The 22287-nt window shown below is 40.7% G+C and overlaps 1 protein-coding gene across 5 annotated transcripts in view; it reads right to left on the reverse strand.

Moving 5' to 3' along the window:
* Positions 1-22287, reverse strand: part of NCOA3 (nuclear receptor coactivator 3) — a 154368-nt gene that overhangs the window by 101438 nt on the left and 30643 nt on the right. The window contains exon 1 of one of the 5 annotated variants that reach the window (XM_073006038.1): positions 11886-12004. The exons of the other annotated variants lie outside the window; for them this stretch is intronic. The gene's annotated coding sequence lies outside the window, so the exon portion shown is untranslated. Of the gene's footprint in view, positions 1-11885; positions 12005-22287 lie in introns of those variants that run through there. 5 annotated transcript variants of the gene reach the window in all.

Here is a 22287-nt window from a genome sequence, read left to right on the forward strand (position 1 = left end):
TGGACAATGCCCTGACCACCCAGAAGCCTATGAGTTCAACAATGAAGGCATCGAGTTGGTTTACCTGCCCCCAAACATGATAACTCTAACTCAGTCTGAAGATCAGGGGGTCATAAGGGCCTTAAAGCTCATTACACATAGTGCTCTATGGGAAGGATTACGGATGCTACGGAAAAGAATCCTAATAGAGAAAACATCGTGAAAATCTGGAAGGATTATACCATTGAAGATGCCATCCTTGTTACAGAAAACGTTGTGAAAGGTATCAAGTCCAAAACAATAAATTCCTGCCGGAGAAAACTGTGACCAGATGTTGTGCATGACTTCACAGGATTTACAACAGAGCCTATCAAGGAAATCATGGAGGTTGTGGATATGGGAGAAGAAAAAAAAAAAGTGAAAAAAGTAGGGAGTGAAGAGTTTTAAGATATGGATCTTAAAGAAGTGTAAGAGCTAAAAGACATCACACACCAGAGGAATTAACAGAAGATAACTTGATAGAGATGAGGGCTTCTGTGCCAAACAATGAGGAAGATGACTTAGAAGAAGCAGTGTCAAAAAAAAGAGACTGACATTAGACAATCTGGCAGAAGGGTTTCAATTATTCAAGACTGCTTGTGATTTCTTTTACTGATAGGGACACTGAAACTGATGCAAACAGTGGAAGAACTGGTAGAGTTCTTTGCATCCTGCCAAATTTCATGTTTTAAACCTAACCCCGACAATGTGACTGTATTTAGAGATAGAACTTTAAAGAGGTGATCCTATTCAAAATGAGGTGACTAGGGTGGCCTTAATCCAATATGACTGGTGCCCTTGTAAGAGGAAATTGAGGTCGGCGCAGTGGCTCACACTTGTAACCCCATCACTTTGGCAGGCCGAGGCAGGCAGATCATCTGAGGTCAGGAGTTTGAGACCAGCCTGATCAACATGGAGAAACTCCATCTCTACTAAAAAAAAAAAAAAAAAAATCAAAATTATCTGGGCGTGGAGGCGCATGCCTGTAATCCTAGCTACTCGGGAGGCTAAGGCAGGAGAAATTGTTTGAACCCGGCGGGGGAAGGTTGCAGTGAGCCAAGATTTCACCATTGCACTCCAGCCTGGGCAACAACAGTGAGAATCTATCTCAAAAAAGAAAGAAAGAAAGAAAGAAAGAAAAGGAGAAGAGAAGAGAAGAGAAGAGAAGAGAAGAGAAGAGAAGAGAAGAGAAGAGAAGAGAAAGAAATTTAGACAAAGCCATGTACAGAGAGAAAACCATGTGAAGACACAGGGAGATGTCAGGCATCTACAAGTCAAAGAAAGAGGCTTCAGAAGGAAGCAACCCTGCTGACACTTTTGATTTTGGGATGCCAGCCTCCAGAAGTGTAAGAAAATAAATTTGTTGTTTAAGCCACTCAGTCTGTGGCACTTTGTTATGGCATCCTTAACTAGACAGGTTTGTAGACTAGTAGTATATTTCTAGTTGTAATCATTGGTTTCTCAAGTTAAACATGAAACCACTAAGGATTATACTCATTTGAAAAGTCAGAAACCTAAACATCTAAAGCCAGAGTTATATCTCATACATAACTTTGTCAATAAACTGAATTATCTATATTGTTTTGGCTATGGCTGATTTGAAGGACTATTAAGTTTCTATGTATTATCTGACTATATCACTTAATTTGAAGGAAAATATGTACTTCTCAATTTGTATATATGCACCTATTTACAGATGGTCCTCTCAATATTAGAAACAGTCTGTGATTAAGAGAAACACAGACTTCGGAATCAGACAGGTGGCGGTTTAAACCCCAGTGTGTTACCATTTACTAGTTATGCAGCCTTAAGCAAGTTATTTCACCTCTCTGACCCTCAAATTCCTCAACTGTAAATGGGGATGAAAATAATCTTACAGGATTATCAGGATTAGAGAAAGTCAAGTTAAGCACCTGACACAATTCCTAACACATGGTGGGCACTCAATAAATGGCTGCTATAAGATCATCATCCAAAGAAAATAGGCATGAGAAAAGTAGGTGTCACTGTTGACAGGACTGTAAGCTATTAAAGCTTTCTGAAAAGCAATTTTGAAATATCCAACCAAATATGAAAGATATCCCTTGGACATCCACAGACCCAAAAAATTTGACTTTCAGGAATCTGTTCTATGAGAATATTTGCAGGAGTGGGTAAAGATGGGAGAAAAACGATGTTCTTTGTGGCACTGTTTTAACAGCAAATAGCTGGTTTATTATTAGACTATATGAATATAGTCTAATAATTCATATTTGCCATTATTTTTTAAATGAAAAAGATCTCTACGTACTGACAAAAAGATGGCAATGGCAGAGTAAGCACAATGTGAGCCAACAAAGTAAAAACTGTGTGTTTGTATATGCAAGGAAATGGGTATGAAAAGATTTAATTCTAAAGCTTTCACTTTTCACATATACTCTACTTTGTAAACGTTTAAAAACAATGTTTTAATAAACAATGATGTCCACCATCTTTTGAGACTATAATGCTTTCCTGGGCTATAGAATGGGACATGTTAAAGAAAACTTCACCAGCCTGGCCAACATGGTGAAACCCCATCTCTACTAAAAATGAAAAAAAATTAGCCAAGCATGGTGGCAGGCGCCTGTAATTCCAGTTTCTCAGCAGGCTGAGACAGGAGAATCACTTGCACCCAGGAGGCGGAGGTTACAGTGAGATCACACCACTGTACTCCAGCCTGGGCAACAGAGTGAGACCCCATCTCAAAAAAAAAAAAAAAAAGGGGGAAAGGAAAGAAAACTTCAAAGAAAAATACACTACACATTTAACCCTCCCTTCTCAATGAAAAAGTCCAGAGTCTACATTAAGCCCAGGTTCAAAATACTGCAAAATCAATTTCTACTCTATATTCTTTCAGCAGCTATTTCTACAGTCAATTCTAACCTTACAGAGTTAGTCACAAACATTTTAAAAACTGCTAATTATTTGCCATATAAACAGTCCCATCATAAAAACTCTTCCCCTTCTTGTTCCAAAACAGCCTGGTTAAATATACATGTGGAATACAAAATAACTTTAATAGGCTTGGCATAGTGGCTCATGCCTGTAATCCCAGCACTTTGGGAGGCCAAGGTGGGTGGAATGGTTGAGCTCAAGAGTTCAAGACCAGCCTGGCCAACATGGTGAAACCCTGTCTCCAATAAAAATTCAAAAATTAGCCAGGCATGGTGGTGCGTGCCCGTAGTCCCAGCTACTCAGGGGGCTGAGGCAGGAGAATAGCTTGAACCCAGGAGGCAGAGACTGCAGTGAGCCAAGATCACACCACTGCACTCCAGCCTGGGCAACAGAGGAAGACTCTGCCTCAAAACAAAAACAAAAACAAAAACAAAAACAAACAACAACAACAACAAAAAAAAAACTTTAATAGTACCTAAGGAAAAACAAAATAAATCTGCAACCAAAGTCAAAGAATCAGTTTGAAAGCTTCAGCATTTTAGATTGGTATGAACTACAATTCTCCCCATTACTGAAGATAATCCAAATTTTACTACACAGAATACTGACACTGGAATTATGGATGGTCACAACAGAAATGGAAATACCTTGTTTTACAAATGAGAAACATGAACCACAACAAGTGACTTGACCAAGTTCACACAGTAAAAGATAGATAGAAGATCAGTGCAGGGCCCTCGCCTCCCAGTCCAATATTCTTTTTTCTAGATCATGTTGCCTAACATCATAGCTTACAGAGTTTTAGATCTATACCTTTTTCCAAATAAATTAGCAAATATAGCATCAGATAACATACTTGGCTTCATAAATATGCAAAAATGAAACAAACATTAGCTGGCATATACTACCTCGCATATTTGCAACAATATCTATAGAGCTTTGCATTCACTGAAATTTCAAGAGTGTAAAAATATCTTGATCAGACATTGCAAAGGTGTCTGCTCTATAGAAGCAGAAATGAAAATGCTTTAGGAGAACCAATTCATCCAATTCCCCTGAAAGCAGAGGAACTAGTTAGATTCTAATTAGTTAAAAGACCAAATTTTCAGGCCAGGCGCGGTGGCTCATGCCTGTAATCCTAACACTTCAGGAGGCCAAAGCGAGTAGATCTGTTAAGCCCAGGAATTCAAGACCAGACTGGGCAACATGGTAAAACCCCATCTCTACAAAAATTAGCTGGACATGGTGGTATGTGCTTGTAGTCCCAGCTGCTCGGGAGGCTGAGGTGGGAGGGTCCCTTGAGCCCTGGAGGCAGAGGTTACAGTGAACCAAGCACTCCATCCAGGCTGGGTGACAGAGCAAAACCCTGTCTCAAAAAAAAAAAAAAAAAAAAAAAAAACCTAACCATGTATTTTGAAAAGCATGTTTTTGTTTCAATCACATTTTTCCTTTTTACAGTAATGCTTTTCATCTCTGATTTCAAAGTCACCTTTCATCCTAATGAAGACATATAGCTCTGATTTTTCTCTCTAGAACAAGACCCAGATGAAATATAGACTAATGCAAAGGGGAATTTCTTTTCATATTTTCCTTTACTGAAAACTGGTTTGATAATAACAACAAAAACCTTTAATGAACAGCTTTTCTGGTATAATGTTTGTATATAACAAAAAAAAAAAAAATTGAAACCTAGAAAGTAAGAACAAGGAAAATTAATTAACAGCAGTATGAGACAAAGAATAGATGAAATAAAAGCTAGGTAGATAGTAGATCTCTGCAATCTGGTTTGGGGAAACATAATGATCATCCTATTCTTATATGGACAAGGGCTTTAGCAACTGGCAACTTCAAGCTAAGTTTACTAGAAGAAAAAATAAATCCTAAGAAATCTTTGCTCTTGTCTCAAATCAAAAAGCAAATATTGAGGGAAATATGTTTAGATATCTTCAAACATAACCATAATAAAATTATGCTGCTGCATTTTTAAAAGTCAGAAATGGAATAAAATCAAAGTATTACAATATGGGCTATGGCTAATTTATAGATTTTCCATTAGCCTTCTAATCTGGCAGGTTAAAACTCAATATTCAAAAAAATACAATTTATCAATACTGACACAAAATGCTGTTTATAAGTATAATTTTGCTAGATTTGCTTCAGTAACTTGATGTGATAATTAACTTCATTTTATCAATTGAGTGTTATTTTTCCCTTAACAAAATCCAAATACTCAGGGCTATGAGTGATGAGTGACCTTGAGACAGCACTTGGCAAGCAGTCACCATGGCAACATTACCACAAAAGTGCCTCATCCTCAGCAAAAGGGCCAACCTGGTGCATTAGGATTTAAAAACCTAGAGATATGGAGCTTCCTTAAAGCCCAAAAAACAACAGTAAAATTTTTTAAAAACCTAAAAATTTAGTTTTAAAAAATGTTTACATTTTCTATTTTAGCCTTCCTATTTATTCCTCATGGAAGGATACACACATATTAAGTTATCTTAACAGTGAAATATTGAACCATATAAAAATTCTTCTTTTCCCTTTGTTTCCTATGTGGGCAAAATAAATTGCTATGGCATAAACAAATGATGTTTTTCCATTTTTTAAAAAATACATGTTTAAAATTTTTCCAACGGATCACCACTATTTTAATCATCTTTTAATCACTGTCAAAATGAAACATTCATCTTAGTAAGAAAATTTCTCTTCCAGCCTGCACTTTCATAAAGAAACATACACACACCCTGGAGGGGAGGGGTCTTAAAATTTCAAATACAAAATATGCATTTGTAATTCTGTTTATAAAAACACGAAATGTAAAGATCTTTAGTGTGTACAGTTATATGTCTTTGCTTCAGACATAAATTAAGTCGGCTGCTGTAGAAAGTCTACTCCTTGAAAGACAGGAATGTGTCAATTCAGGGAACGTGTCATTACATCACCAACGCAGCCAGCACAGAGACTAACAAACAGGTACCAAAGGACTTGAATGTTTTTGCTCAAGTACCTACCAGAAGATTCTTGAAAAACTATAGGACCCAGAACATTTGCAAGTTGACATTTAAATTTTTCTTCAATTTAGTTACAAAGCAGTCGCTTCCAAGATATTATGAGTATTAGCATTTTAATAAGCTGTTATATCATTCTCATGTATTGAAAAGAACCTAGATCATCATCTCTTAGTCAGAAATTTTACAACTCTTCCTTTCTCCTGAAATATAAAATTTCCATTCTTCTTCCCCAGAATTTAACCATGAGGAAATGCCATTTTACACTTGAATGTATTTTATTATCCTATATCTGAAAAAAAGATATATAAACTGAAATAATTAAATTCCACCTGATCATAAGGTCTAAGTGTTGAAAAACATCTTATTCTGAGTTACTATGATCATTATTAGGATGTAATTGTTCAAAACATAAACATATTACAAATTTGGGTAATATATACATAAAAAATACACTTTTCACTGTGAGTGAATCTGTTCAGCTACAACGGGCAAGGCGTTTTGTCCCTCTCCCACCACCAACATGCATTCATTTTTTGTAAGATTAAAAAAATGTGCTGACATGAGTAGATTAAATACATGGAAGGAGTTATGTGAAAGCAATGTCGTTCAATTCTTTCAGTATAATCTTAATTACAAGATAAAAGTCTCAGTGAACTACCATCAAAAATTATGTTTTCATGATCTCTCAGAGAGCAATTTGATTAACTCCCACCTCAATTCGGATGAAAACACACTTAGAAACCAACTAATAGGTCGTTTGTTAACCAGCCATTGTGAGTCATTCACTTTTTAAACTCTGACACCAATATTTCCAATTGCCCATGTGTTTCAAACCCCCCTAACTTTTTTTTTTTTTTTTTTTTTTTTTTTAACTGAGACAGAGTTTTGCTCTTGTTGCCCAGGCTGGAGTGCAATGGCACGATCTCAGCTTACAGCAACCTCCGCCTTCCAGACTCAAGCAATTCTTCTGCCTCAGCCTCCCGAGTAGCTGAGATTACAGGCATGCACCTCCACAACCGGCTAATTTTGTATTTTTAGTAGAGATGGGGTTTCTCCATGTTGGTCAGACTGGTCTCAAACTCCCAACCTTAGGTGATCTGCCCACCTCGGCCTCCCAAAGTGCTGGGATTACAGGTGTGAGCCACTGCGTCTGGCCTTCAAACCCTTTAAAAAAAAAAAACTGAAATACAACACAGTAAAATGGGAGACTTCTTACTTTCTGTTGGCAGTTAGAAGAATAATTGTAAAAAGAGACATCTGGAGAATAAGGCTCTGCAAGCTTTCTCAGGCCAACTTAAAAATTTAAAAGAACAGCCAGGCACAGTGGCTCGCACCTATAATCCCAGCACTCTGGGAGGCCAAGGTAGGCAGATTGCTTGAGCTCAGGAGTTAAAGACCAGCCTGAGCAATATGGTGAAATCATGTCTCTATAAAAAAATTACAAAAATTAGCCAGGCATGGTGGTGGCATGCACCTGTAGTCCCAGCTATTTAGGAAACCTAAGGTAGGAGGATTACTTGAGCCTGGGAGGTCGAGGCTGCAATGCCTTGATTGTGCCACTGCACTCCAGCCTGGTGACAGAGGAAGACTGTCTCCAAAAAAAAAAAAGAAGAAGAATTTAAGAGAACAAAAGGTTGCGAATCTGAAAACCTGGAAACTGATCTCATTAAATCATCTGTGCTCAAGCCTCTAGATCCAACCACCACTAATTTATAGAAAATACAGAAGATAGGCCGGGCGCGGTGGCTCAAGCCTGTAATCCCAGCACTTTGGGAGGCCGAGATGGGTGGATCACGAGGTCAGGAGATCGAGACCATCCTGGCTAATATGGTGAAACCCCATTTCTACTAAAAAATACAAAAAACTAGCCGGGCGAGGTGGCGGGCGCCTGTAGTCCCAGCTACTCGGGAGGCTGAGGCAGGAGAACGGCGTAAACCCGGGAGTCAGAGCTTGCAGTGAGCTGAGATCCGGCCACTGCACTCCAGCCTGGGCAACAGAGCGAGACTCCATCTCAAAAAAAAAAAAAAAAAAAAGAAAATACAGAAGATAGACATAGACATAGATATACTTTCTTTTTTTTTTTTTTTTTTTTTTTTTTGAGACAGTCTTCACTCTGTTGCCCAGGATGGAGTACAGTGGACAGATCATAGTCTGCTGTAGCCTCGACCTCCTGGTCTCAAGTGATTGCCATGTCTCAGCCTCCCAGGTAGCTGGGACCACAGGTACCTGTCATCCTGTGCCCAGCTAATTTTTTTTTTAACCACACCATGCCCTGCTAACTTTTTAAAAATTTTTTGTCAATATGGGGTCTTGCCATGTTGCGCAGGCTGGCCTTGAACTCCTGGGCTTAAGTGATCCTCTCACCTCAGCCTTCCAATGTGCTGGCATTACAGGCAAGACCACAGCACCAGGCCTAAAAACTTTATTACAAAGTTAATACATGTTCTCCACAGGTGATAGAAAAGTAAGGCTAGGCGTGATGGCTCAGGACTGTAATCTAACACTTTTGGAGGCTGAGGTGGGAGGATCACTTGAGCCCAAGAGCTCGAGACCACCCTAGGCAACATGGTGAGACTCCCATCTCTACAAAAAATTTAAAAAATTTTTTAAATAAAGTTTTTACATCTTTGAAGTTTATGCATTACATCCAATCCAAACAAAGAAAACACTAATTTAACAAATGTTCTCAATCATAACTAATAATTTTTATAATTCATTAAATGGTATTTTTAAGAAGCCCTTTAAAATGCTAATTGATTTTATCATATTCACCAAATGAAGACCTCACAGATATTATTTCACATCTTGTGCCTAATAGCATTACGCAGAACACAGTGGCCCTTCCTGGGGAGACTACACAGTAAACTATCATGACATAATAAATCCTTTCTAGATTACTGCAACTCTCTTGATTTGCTGAAACAGAATTATAAAAACATTGACATAATATAGACGTACACTTTTTTAAAGGCATTTGTCAATTGCATGTTAATGTCTATCGACATGTGCCACGCCTTCTCAAACTGCCACTGAAAAATGCAGTAAAAGAGACTATTTTATTTTATTTTATTTATTTTATTTTATTTGATGGAGTTTCACTCTTGCCGCCCAGGCTGGAGTGCAGTGGCATGATCTCAGTTCACTACAATCTCTGCCTCCCAGATTCAAGTGATTCTCCTGCCTCAGCCTCCCGAGTAGCTAGGATTACAGGCGCCCGCCACCATGCCCAGCTAATTTTTTGTATTTTTAGTAGAGAGGGGGTTTCGCCATGTTGGACAGGCTGGTCTGGAACTCCTGACCTCAGGTGATCCGTCTGCCTCGGCCTCCCAAAGTGCTGGGATTACAGGTCTGAGCCACCATACCTGGCCTAGAAAATAATTTTTTTTTTTAAAGGAAACTTTTTTTATTAGGCTTAGAGAGTAAGGAAACAAACAAGAAATTATCTTACATATATGACAGGTGGTAACTCACAATTCCTCTACATTAATAAACCACCCTAACTTTATTCAACCAATTTCAGAGTCAACTTCCATCTTAAATGGATTTCTAGAAACAGTTCCAGCCTAAAAACACAGGAAGCTAAAATAAAACCAACAAAGGCTGAGCGTGGTGGCTCACACCTGTAATCGCAGCACTTTGGGAGGTCGAGGCAGGTGGATCACCTGAGGTCAGGAGTTCAAGACCAGCCTGGCACTAAAAATTAAAAAATAAAAAATAAAAAAAATTATCGGGGGTGGTGGCAGGCGCCTGTAATCCGAGCTACTCAGGAGGCTAAAGCATGACAATCACTTGAACCCAGGAGGTGGAGGTTGCAGTGAGCTAAGACCATGCCACTGCACTTCAGTCTGGGTGACAGAGCGAGACTCCATCGTAAAAAATAATAAAATAAAAATAAAATAAAACCAACAAAGACTAGGAACTTTCCTAATGTACTCCCACCACAGGGTTTAAAAAGAAATGACATGCTATGACACAGAAAAACATCTTAACACCACAGACAGGGGTGGGAGAATGGCTTTAGGAGGACATCATCCTTTCAAGGAAATACAGGGTATAGTTATTCACTAGACAAACGAATGATGACCGTCTACCATATGCCAGGCACTTAGATCCAAGTGTTTGAGATATATCAGTGAGCAAGGGGGACTAGGATTCTTGTTCTTGTGGAGCATATGCTTTATAATTAAACACAATAAATAAGTAAAGTATTAATATGTTAGAGCATTCATGCTATAAGGTCAGAGGCTCCAGTATTAAATAGGGTGGTAAGAGTGGGCCTCATTAAGAGTGTAAGAATTGAGACTTTAAAGAGATGAGGAACTTAATCAGATATACGACAGAAACAACATTCCAAGAAAGGGCATACCCAAAGGTAAGAATGTGCCTGCACTGGATGAAGAACAATACTGGATCAAGAATGAACAAGGAAGACAGGAATGATAGGTGAGATCAGAGATACAACAGAGGCAGGCCAGGCGCGGTGGCTTACGCCTGTAACCCCAGCACTGTGGGAGGCCAAGACAGGTAGATCACCTGAGGTAGGGAGTTCGAGACCAGCCTGACCAACATGGAGAAACCCTATCTCTACTAAAAATACAAAATTAGCTGGGCGTGGTGGCGCATGCCTGTAATCCCAGCAACTTGGGAGGCTGAGGCAGAAGAATCATTTGAACGTGGGAGGCAGAGGTTGCAGTGAGCCAAGATTGCACCACTGCACTCCAGCCTGGACAACAAGGGGGAAACTTGGTCTTTAAAAAAACAAAACAAAACAAACAAACAAACAAAAAAACAGAGGCAAGTCACAGAGTCTCATCGAAACAAAGTAAGAACTTTCACTGCTACTCTAGGTGAAATAAGAAACCTCTATGTAGTCTAAAAGAGAGGACTGACAAACTGGTTTAGGATTGTAAAAGATCCCTCCAGCTATTATGTTACTAACAGGCTGTAAGGAAACCTGTTTCCTAAAATGCAGGAAGACCTGTTAGGATGTTATTACAATAACTCACAGAAAATGTTAGTTCAGTGGAATTATTGAGATGTAGCCAGATACTAGATATATCTTAAAAACAGCAAGGAGATAAAAGAGTAGTCAAGGTTTTTAGGCCTAAGCAACAGCAAGAATGAATGACCAACAATGAGAAAGAAAAGGCTTTAGTGAAGATCTTACAGGGAAGATGATGAGATCGGTTTGGGACACGTTGTGCTTCAGCTGTCCATTAGAAATCTAAATGAAAAGGTTCAGAGGACAGTTGGTTATACAAGTGAGGAAACAAAAGAGAGGTTTATCTCACATAAACAATATACAGACCTGGTGCAGTGGATCACATCCGTAATCCCAACACTTTGGAAGGTTGAGGTGGGAGGATCACTTGAGCTCAGGAGTTCGAGACCAGCCTGGGCAACATGGCAAAACCCCACCTCTACAAAAAATACAAAAATTAGCGAGGCATGATGGCATGCACCTGTAGTCCTAGCTATTCAGGACACTGAGGTAGGAGGATCACTTGAGCCCAGGAGGTGGAGGTTGCAATGAACCACGATCACACCACTGCACTTCAGCCTAGGCGACAGACATCTCTATATATATACCACATATGATCCAACATATGTACAGTAGGAGTCCCAAAGAAGAAAACCAAGGCAGTAAGACAACAAAAACAAAAAGCAAATTAAAAAAGGAAAAAAAAACTCAACACTAAGAAAACCTTCATGACATCGAGAAAAAGACAAAAAGAAGAGGGGAAGGAAGCTTGAAACTATTAACACATATTGAAAAGAGACCACCAACACCAATAAGACTACAAAGACTACACCTGTAATCCCAGCACTTTGGGAGTCCAAAGGAGGTGAATCACCTGAGGTCAGGAATTTAGCCAACATGGCAAAACCCTGTCTCTATTAAAAATACAAAAATTAGCTGGGCATGGTAGTACGCACCTGTAGTTCCAGCTACTAGGGAGGCTAAGGCAGGAGAATCCCTTGAACCTGGAAGGCAGAGGTTGCAGCGAGCTGAGATCCTGTCACTTCACTCCAGCCTGGGCAAACAAAGTGAGACTCTGTCTCAAAAAAAAAAAAAAAAAAAAAAGACTACTAACAAAAAAATCCTGTGGACATCTAAACAATGACCAAAAAAAGGCTACATTGCTCAAAGAAAAACAGGTCAACATGATACTGTAACAGCTATGCTCTGTGTCAGAAGACAGTGGAATGACGTATTTCAAATACTGTGGAATAGAATTTTATCATCACCAAGCCAGACAAACTTTTTAAACATAGTGGAACACAAGGAATACTGTTCCCATAAGCTCTTCCTGAGGAATTTATTAGAGAAAATGAATTCCAGATGACCCAAATAACTGGAAAGTCCATATCAACATAAAAATGGTAGTGGGTATTAAATATATATTTATCTGTAAAAACCTGAATGGGGGTTCTAAGTGACACATTATACTACATAATGACTATATGTTCCAACAATGTAGAGAGCACAACTATCCAAAAACTGAAGTATGAAGAGATAAAAACTGGGAAAAAAAAAAAAAAAAAAGAAACTGATTACTTGATAGTAACTGAAAGAAAAAGATATTACTTTAAATCAAATGCCTGGGAAGAAAAAGTTACTAGGTAATTTCAATAGTATTCAAAGTAAGAAACCAACAGAAAATAACCAAAAAATGTGGGGAGGGGGGCGCCCACTAAGTCTATTACATAAGAATTTTAATATAAAGGCAACATCTAAAACAAAATACAAACTTCGTAAAATTTTTTAAATACCCACAACAATGAGTCAGGCATGCTGACACATGCCTGTGGTACCAGCTACATAGGAGGACCACTTAAACCCAGGAGGTTGAGGCTGCAGTGAACCTTGTCAGCACAACTGCATTCCAGTCTGGGTGACAGTGAGACCCTGCCTTAAAAAAAAAAAAGTAGTATTGAATAAGGACAAATAAAGATATATTATCATGGACATGCTACACCTAACTGAAAAAAAAAAATACTTGAAAAATTACAAAATAACTCCCCCCAAAAAAAGGGAGAGATTAATAAAGAATAGGATTGGATCCTGGAACAGAAAAAAAAACACACAATCGTGAAAATTTGACAATATGTGCTACTTAGTTAACAGTATTACACCAGTGTTAGCCTTAGTTTTGATCACTATAACATGGCCATGCAAGTTATTAAATTTGGGAAACCTGGGTGGAGTATACAGGAAAACTCTACTATTTTTGCAACGTTCCCAAAAGTCTAAAATTATTTCAAAATAAAGTTTTTTTAAAAACTTTGAGAAAAAAACGGTTTTTTTAACACAGGAGAACACTAGTAAACCAACTTGTTATTTTAAATACTAGTAAATAAAGAGAGTCTAACATAATCCCATCTTTCCTATGTAAACTTTACCCACACGAGGTAACCAAATACTTGATTAGAAAAAGTTTTTCTTGGCTGGGCACAGTGGCTCACCGCCTGTAATCCCAACACCCTGGAAGGCCAAGGCAGGCGGATCACCTGAGGTCAGGAATTCGAGACCAGCCTGGCCAACATGGTGAAACCCCATCTCTACTAAAAATACAAAACTGAGCCAGGCATGGTGGTGCGCACCAGTAGTCCCAGCTACTCAGGAGGCTGAGGCAGAAGAATCACTGGAACCCAGAAGGTGGAGGTTTCAGTGAGCAGAGATTACACCACTGCACTCCAGCCTGAGCAACAGAGCAAGACTCTCTCCAAAAAAAAAAAAACAGAAAGAAAAAGTTTTTATTTACAGTATCTGCTAATATTAACAACTCAAAGAAAAACAGGTATGTGTCTTCTGATAAACCACACTCCCTGGGAAGTAGTCTCACTGTAGTAGCCAGCACCAAGATGTCATCGCCAGCGACACCTATCTCTAGGTATTGATGAACTTAAGCAGTCCCCTCCCACACTGTATCAAAGTTGGTCTATGTGACCAAAAGAAAAGTGACAAGCTGTCACTTCTGAGGTCATAAAGGCATTTCAAATTCTCTCGTCCTTTTCTCCTTCTCCCTGATCACTAGCTCTGGCAGTACCTTTAGGACACTCAGGCAGAAACTGAGACCTCCCATCAATGGCCACTGAGTAAGCCACCTCGAAAGCAAATCCTCCAGCCTTTGTTAAACCTTCAGATGACTGCAACCCATTGAGAGCACTAAAACCAGAACCACCCAGGTAGGCTACTCACAGAGTGCTAACCTTCAGAAACTGTGGAAGATAATAAATACTAAGGAGCTTGGGAGGTTTGTTTTGTTTTGAAACAAAGTCTTGCTGTCACCCAGACTGGAGTACAGTGGTATGTTCTCAGCGAACTGCAACCTCCACCTCCCAGCTCAAGAGATCCTCCCTCCTGTCTCAGCCTCCCAAGTAGCTGGGATTACAGGTATGTGCCACCATGCCTGGATAATTTTTGTAGTGTTTGTATAGATGTAGTGTTTGTATACAAACTATAGTTTGTATAGTTTGTATAGATATATAGTGTTTGTATAGTTTGTATAATGTTTGTATAGATTGTATAGGTTTCGTCATGTTGCCCAGACTGGTCTCAAACTCCTGGGCTCAGATGATCCACCTACCTGGGCTTCCCAAAGTGCTGGGACTACAGGCGTGAGCCACCATGCCTAGCCAATGTTTATTTTTTAGAGACAGGGTCTTGCCTAGGAGTTGCCTATTCACAGGTGCAAACACAGCTCACTGCAGCCTCAAACTTCCAGGCTTAAGCAATCCTCCCACATCAGCCTCCTGAGGTGCTGGGACCAATAAATGCTGGTTTAAGATGTCAAGATTGGAGACAATTTGTTACGCAGCAACAGATAATTAATACACTTGTCAAAAATAACTGAACCAGAAACTGATCAAGACTTGAAAGCTAACTACCATTTTAAAAAGAGAGAGAGAGAGGACAGAGGGCACAATGAAAGACCACCATAAAGATATACTCCGCAAAATCCAGACAGTAAGAAACTCTACAGGAAGCCAGGCATGGTTACTTGTGCCTCTAATCCTGGCACTTTAGGAGGCCAAGACAGGAGAATCACTTGAGGCCAGGAGTTCCAGAACAGCCTGAGTAACACGGCAAGGGCCCGTTCTCCACAAAAAAGAAATTTTAAATGTAGCTGGCATGGTGGTGTGCACCTTTAATTCCAGCTACCTGGGAGGCTGAGGTAGGAGGATCGCTTGAGCTGACGAGTTTGAGACTACAGTGAGCTATGATAACAGCACTGCACTCAAGCCTGGGTGACACAGCTCTGCCCCTCCCAAAAAAAAAACTCTACAGGGCAAAAAATAATTTGATAAATTGGAAGGAAAAAAGAGATGGAAGAGAAAACCTATACTAACAGAGACTTGGGATGCATAAAAACCAAACTGCAATGTCTGCATCTTGTTTGAATCTGATTCCAACTAATTAAAAAATGAGAAGAGAGAACTAGAAAACTGAATAGTGACTGTGTATTTGACACTACTAAGAAATTAATGTAGTTTTTCTAGATGAAACAATGTATAGTTTGCTTATGACAGGTGTATCTTTTATAGATACTTAAGGAAATTATATAATTATATAATGTCTAGTATTTGCTTCAAAATGGTATGAAGGATTACTGCCAGTAATCCCAGCACTTTGGGAGGCCTTGCAAGGCAGTGGGGTAACTTGAGGCCAGGAGTTCGAGACCAGCCTGAGCAACAACCTAGTTGCTCAGCGCAATCGTGCTGTCTCATCTCACTATAAACTCCACCTCCTGGGTTCAAGCGATTCTCCTGCCTCAGCCTCTCAAGTAGCCGGATTACAGGCACCCACCACCATGCCCAGCTAATGTCTGTATTTTTAGTCGAGACGGGGTTCCTGACCTCAGATGATCCGCCCTCCTCGGCCTCCCAAAGTGCTGGGATTACAGGCATGAGCCACCACGTCCGGCCAAGAAATTTGATTTTAAGGAAAAATAGGAAAAATCAATTACAAAGAAAATGCTTAAAGCCATGCCAACTAAGTATCTTCAAGCCAAAGTTGACAGGCCAATGTACTATTTTATTTCCTTGACTCCTAAGGCAATGTAGGGTGGTAAAAAGGGCACGGCCTCTGAAATCTGAGAGACCTCAATCTGGATCCTCTACCTGGACAGCTTATGTAATTAACCCATGGGCTTCAATTTCCTCCTCTCTCAAATGAAGATAGAAACCTCTAGAAGGTTTCATGATTGTTAAATGAGAGTTTATGTAAAACTAGTATCCCTTAAATATTTGGGGGTTTGTTCATATTTTTACATCTTCAAATTCAGAATATGTCATGCTATTGACAGTATCCAATTATTTATTTGGCAGTTTTACATTTTCTTTCCCAGTAGTACATAAAATAGGCCGGGTGCAGTGGCTCATACCTGTAATCCCACCACTTTGGGGAGCCGAGGCAGTGGATCACTTGAGGCCGGGAGTTTGAGACCTAGTAATACGTAAAATAATGTTGTGTTCTATAATTGATGGTATCCTAAACTTGATGAAATTTAGTAATAGGTAGCAGCACCCTCAACAACTCTGGCTTCATCTCCTCCTTCCTCCCTCACACCCACTCATAAACTATCATATGGACAGAAAACAAGCTATAATATGGAAAAACCACCAAATCCATTCAAAGAGCTTAGTACTTTGCCATTCAGTGTGTGCTCAATAAATAAAAACCTGCTACTGCTACTCTAAATTTATTCAGCAAATATTTGAGTACCTACTCTGAGTCTGCCACCATTCTGAGCACTAAGGATACAGCAGTAAACAAAACAGATAACTCCCAGCCCTCAGAGTTTATGTTCTATTAGCACAACTTTTATTTTATTTTTTCCTAGAGACAGGGTCTCGTTCTGTCACCCAGGCTACATACAGTACGATGACATGACCATAGCTCACTGCAGCCTCAAACTCTTGGGATCAAGCTACCTCCTACCACCTTATCAAGTAGCTTATCAAGCCCCTTATCAAGTAGCTGGGACTACAGGAACATGCCACCACGCCTGGCAGCACACACAAATTCTATGGCACAAGAAATGAAAAGCCAAAATTCACAACTAAGTCAACAGATTGTCCCAAAGGCTGAAAAAACTAAGCAACCCAAGAAAGATACTAAAACACAACTTAGGCAAACCACTAAGGAAAACCTTACCCAAAAGCAAAGTGAAGTCTTGAAATCAATTCATCCAAGTTTTTGCTCTAAGTAAAAGGTTTGGGAAAAAGTAAAACAGCCAGAACAGATGCTGAAACTTAACAGGGAAGAGGGAGAATATAACATCTTCTCCAGTTTCTGAAAACTAAACATCTCTTACATTCATCTGAAAGAGAAGAATAGTGGCTGGGCGCAGGGGCTCACGCCTGAAATCCCAACACCTTGAGAGGCCAAGGCAGGCGGATCACGAGGTCAGGAGTTTGAGACCAGTCTGGCCAACATGAGGAAACCCTGTCTCTACTAAAAATACAAAAATTAGACCAGCATGGTGGCACACGCCTGTAATCTTGTAATCCCAGCTACTCAGGAGGCTGAGGCAGGAGAATCACTCGAACCCAGGAGGCAGAGGTTGCAGTGAACTGAGATCACACCACTGCACTCTAGCCTGGGCAACAGAGTGAGACTCTGTCTCAAGAAAAAAAAAGAAAGAGAAGAACAGTAATAATGCTGGTTATTTACGAAACACAAACTTCTTTCAGGAGGCAGAGAAAATTATGTTTTTAAAAATTATCTTACATGTTCACAAATCATTTTTCCAAAGCTCTTCCAATTGCAGTTACAGACTGGAACATCAAACTCTCTTAAACAGAATGTTACAAGCTCGGGTTCACCACTACTCTCTAACCCAAATAAATTAATATTATTCTTTGCTTCTAATGTGGTGCCTTAAAAAACCACATCATGAATTACTATAGCAGTCCAGACCCAAAGACTTGTGTCAAGTCAACTAAAGATCATCTAAATGGGACATTTTTAATCATCTTGGGTTTTTTTCCCCCAGAGTTGGAGCTTAAAAACCTATTAGTTCAGGCACGGTGGTTCATGCCTGTAATCCTAGCACTTTGGGAGGCCAAGGTGGGTGGATCACCTGAGGTCAGGAGTTCAAGACCAGCCTGGCCAACATGGTGACACCCCCGTCTCTACTAAAAATACAAAAATTAGCCAGGCATGGTGGAAGGCGTCTGTAATCCCAGATACTCAGGAGGCTGAGGCAGGAGAATCACTTGAACCTAGGAGGTGGAGGTTGCAGTGAGCCAAGATCGAGCCACTTTAGTCCAGCCTGCGAGAAAGTGAAGCTCTATTTCAAAAAAAAAACAAAAAAGGCAGGCACATTGGCTCACACCTGTAATCCCAGCACTTTGGGAGGCCGAGGCGGGCAGATCACAACGAAGTCAGGAGATCAAGACCATCCTGGCTAACATGGTGCAACCCAATCTCTACTAAAAGCAGAAAAAATTAGCCGGGCGTGGTGGCAAGGACCTGTAGTCCCCAGCTACTTGGGAGGCTGAGGCAGGAGAATCACTTGAACCTGGGAGGCAGAGGTTCCAGGGCGCTGAGATCGTGCCAACTGCACTCCAGCCTGGGTAACAGAACAAGACTCCATCTCAAAAAAAAAAAAAAAAAACACAAAACAAAAAACCTATTAAACCCTTTGGTTTTTATAGGTGGTCATTTGTTGAAGTAGCTAATTTGGCAGTTTTACATTTTCTTTCCTAGTAGAATATAAAATAGGCCAGGTGCAATGGCTCACACCTATAATCTCAACACTTCCCCCAAGATTATCATAAAAATGTTTGAGTTACATTCTATAACCTCTCTATAGAAAAACACTCCATTACGACGTAGAAGTGGTGACCACAGGCAAAAGTAAATTATCCTCAATTTACTTCTCAGATAAGTTATTTACAACTCTACAAGTAAAGAACTTAACTGAAAAGCACTACTTTTACCAACTTTCCTTCTCCTTGTCTAAAAGATTCAATCCCTTCCAGACCAAGGAAATGTAGAGAACTCAGTTGTATATGGATAGATAGCATATCCTATAATCCAGACAGCATCTATAAATATGAAGAACTTCTTTGCTGAAAACAAAACAGGCCGGGCGCAGTGGCTCACGCCTGTAATCCCAGCACTTTGGGAGGCCGAGGCGGGTGGATCACAAGGTCAGGAGTTTGAGACCAGTCTGACCAACATGGTGAAACTCCATCTCTACTAAAAATACAAAAAAAAAAAAAAAAACTAGCCAGGTGTGGTGGTGCACACCTGTAATCCCAACTACTCAGGAGGCTGAGGCAGGAGAATTGCTTAAATCCACGAGGTAGAGGTTGCAGGGAGCCGAGATTGCACCACTGCATTCCAGCCTGAGTGACAGAGCAAGATTCTGTCTCAAAAAAAAAAAAAAAAAAAAAGGCCAGGCGTGGTGGCTCAAGCCTGTAATCCCAGCACTTTGGGAGGCCGAGACGGGCGAATCACGAGGTCAGGAGATCGAGACCATCCTGGCTAACACAGTGAAACCCCATCTCTACTAAAAAATACAAAAAACTAGCCGGGCGAGGTGGCGGGCGCCTGTAGTCCCAGCTACTCGGGAGGCTGAGGCAGGAGAATGGCGTGAACCCGGGAGGTGGAGCTTGCAGTGAGCCGAGATCTGGCCACTGCACTCCAGCCTGGGCAACAGAGTGAGACTCCGTCTCAAAAAAAAAAAAAAAAAAAAACAATGAGGCCAGGCACAACGGCTTCATACCGGTAATCCCAGGATTTTGGGAGGCCCAGGCAGGAGGATGGCTTGAAACCAGGAGTTTGGGACCAGCCTGGGCAACAAAGTGAGACCCATCTCTATTTTTAAAATAAATAAATAAGAACTCAAAGCAGAGACATCAATCATCACTTAATAAAGAGGCAAAGAGCCCCTACAAGCTTTAGAATGACAAAGGCATGACAACAATTTGTTTTGCAGTAAATGATAACACAATATTATCCTGTAAAAGGAGACAAAATGTATATAGGATATATTGTCTGCACCAAAAAATAAGCTCCTTTTTGGGCAGGGACCTTTTCTTGCAAAACTTTCTATCTCCTAGGGTGTTTTGCATATACCAGGTAAGCATTAACGTTCATTGGCCAGATGGTGGGGAGCTCATGCCAGTAATCTCAACACTCTGGGAGGCCAAGGCAGGAGGATCACTTGAGACATGGTCCATGTAGCAAGACACTATCTCTACAAAAAAAAATTTATATTAGCTGGGCATGTAGGTGTGCACCTGTAGTCCTGATACCGGAGTAGGGCAGGGAAGTGCGTGCTGGGTAGAGAAGGGTAGGGTCCATGGTGAGGGCTCCACCCTCGGGCCTGTGCTCACGGACCTAAGTGTGAACAAGCATTTCTGTTTTCGCACCCAAAAAGTTGCCTTTTGGCCTGCTATGCCCCCTCATCCTGTGCCCATAAAACTTTAAGCGGACACACACACAAGCGGCTGGACATCGAGAGGAACAGAGGAGCAGAAGAGTACACTAACAGACACCAGCAGACGCCAGCCAGTCATCTACATTTAAGTTGATGTGGAATTTGGTAGGGGCGGTCAGAGTAGAGTCCGGCCACTGGGCAGCCGAACTCCAGGGGAATACCAGCTTCCCACTCCATCCCCCTTATGGCTCCCCATACATCTGCTGAGAGCTACTTTCACCATTCAATAAAACCTTGCACTCGGCCGGGCACGGTGGCTCATGCCTATAATCCTAGCACTTTGGGAGGCCAAGGTGGGCGGATCACAAGGTCAGGAGATCAAGACCATCTTGGCCAACATGGTGAAACCCCGTCTCTATTAAAAATACAAAAATTAGCCGGGTGTGGTGGTGCATGCCTATAATCCCAGCTACTCGGGAAGCTGAGGCAGGAGAGTCGCTTGAACCTGGGAGGCAGAGCTTGCAGTAAGCAGAGATTGCGCCACTGCACTCCAGCCTAGCAACAGAGCAAGACTCTGTCTCAAAAAAAAAAAAAAAAAAAAAAAAAAAGCCTTGCACTCATTCTCCAAGCCCGTCTGTGATCCAATCTTTCCAGTACACCAGGGCAAGAACCTGGGATACAGAGAGTCCTCTATCCCTGAGATAAGGCAGAGGGTCTAACTCAACTGATTAACACAAGCCACCTACAGATGGCGAAACTGAAAGAGCACACTGTAACACAAGGCCACTGGGGCTTCAGGAGCTATAAACACTCAACCCTAGATGCTGCTGTGGGGTCAGAGCCCAAAAATACTCCCTACCACCTGCCCGTCTGCATGCTCCCTCTAGGGGTTTGAGCAACGAGGCATGGAAGAAGTGAGTCTAGCTACTTAGGAGGCTGAGGTGGGAAAATTCCTTGAGCCCTGGAGTTTGAGGCTGCAGTGAGCCATGATGGTGCCACTGCACTACTGCACTCAAGTCTGGCAAGAAAGCAAGACCCTGACTCAAAAACTAATAATAATAATGCTCATTATTTTAAAAGAAAAAAAAAAGAAACAAGCCTGGGCAACACAGCCAGACCTTGTAATGATTCTTACACTGGATATAAGGAAAATAACTATCCAAACACCTTTTTTTTTTTTAATAATAAAAAAAAAAGAGATGGAGTCTCACTCTGTTACCCAGGTTGGTGCAACGGCGTGATCTCTGCTCACTTCAACTTCCATTTCCAAGGCTCAATCAATCCTCCCATCTCAGCCACCTGAGTAGCTAGGACTACAGGTGCACGCCACCACACCCAGACAATTTTTTATATTTTTGGTAGAGATGGGGTTTCGCCATGTTGCCCAAACTGCTCTTGAACTCCTAAGCTCAAGTGATCCGCCTGCCTCAGCCTCCCAAAGTGCTGGGGTTACAGGTGTGAACCAGCTCATCTGGCCCAAACACCTCATTCTCAAAAGACGTCAGTCATCTAAAGTAAAAGCAGACAGTTACTTTAGATGACTTTGAGGTTTTTTCATATCTTGTTCTTAAGCCGGAAAAATGTACAATCAATAGACATTTTCTGAATGTCCACAATGTACTCAGAAAGTTACAGGTCCCTGAAAAGATTCAAATTCAGCATGATCCAGTAAAAGGATGCTCACTACCCAGTTAGGGAGACTAATGCTAGTGAAACACTTGTTATATATAATATCTTGTGGTGGGTACCAAGTACCAAGTTGGACAGTACAAACTAGAAGCCTGGTAAAAGAAACAATCACAAGTTCATGCTTTGGTTTCTCTGTAGAGCAAATAAATCTTTTGCCTTTTATTAAAAAAAAATCACGAGTTCAAATGGACAGGAAGGAAACAACAAAGAGCCTTGGATGGGTAGTTTGACAAGAAAATGAAGCCAAACAA

This window comes from Chlorocebus sabaeus, chromosome 2 (genome assembly GCF_047675955.1).
Source record: "Chlorocebus sabaeus isolate Y175 chromosome 2, mChlSab1.0.hap1, whole genome shotgun sequence".
In the NCBI taxonomy this organism is placed as follows: domain Eukaryota; kingdom Metazoa; phylum Chordata; class Mammalia; order Primates; family Cercopithecidae; genus Chlorocebus; species Chlorocebus sabaeus.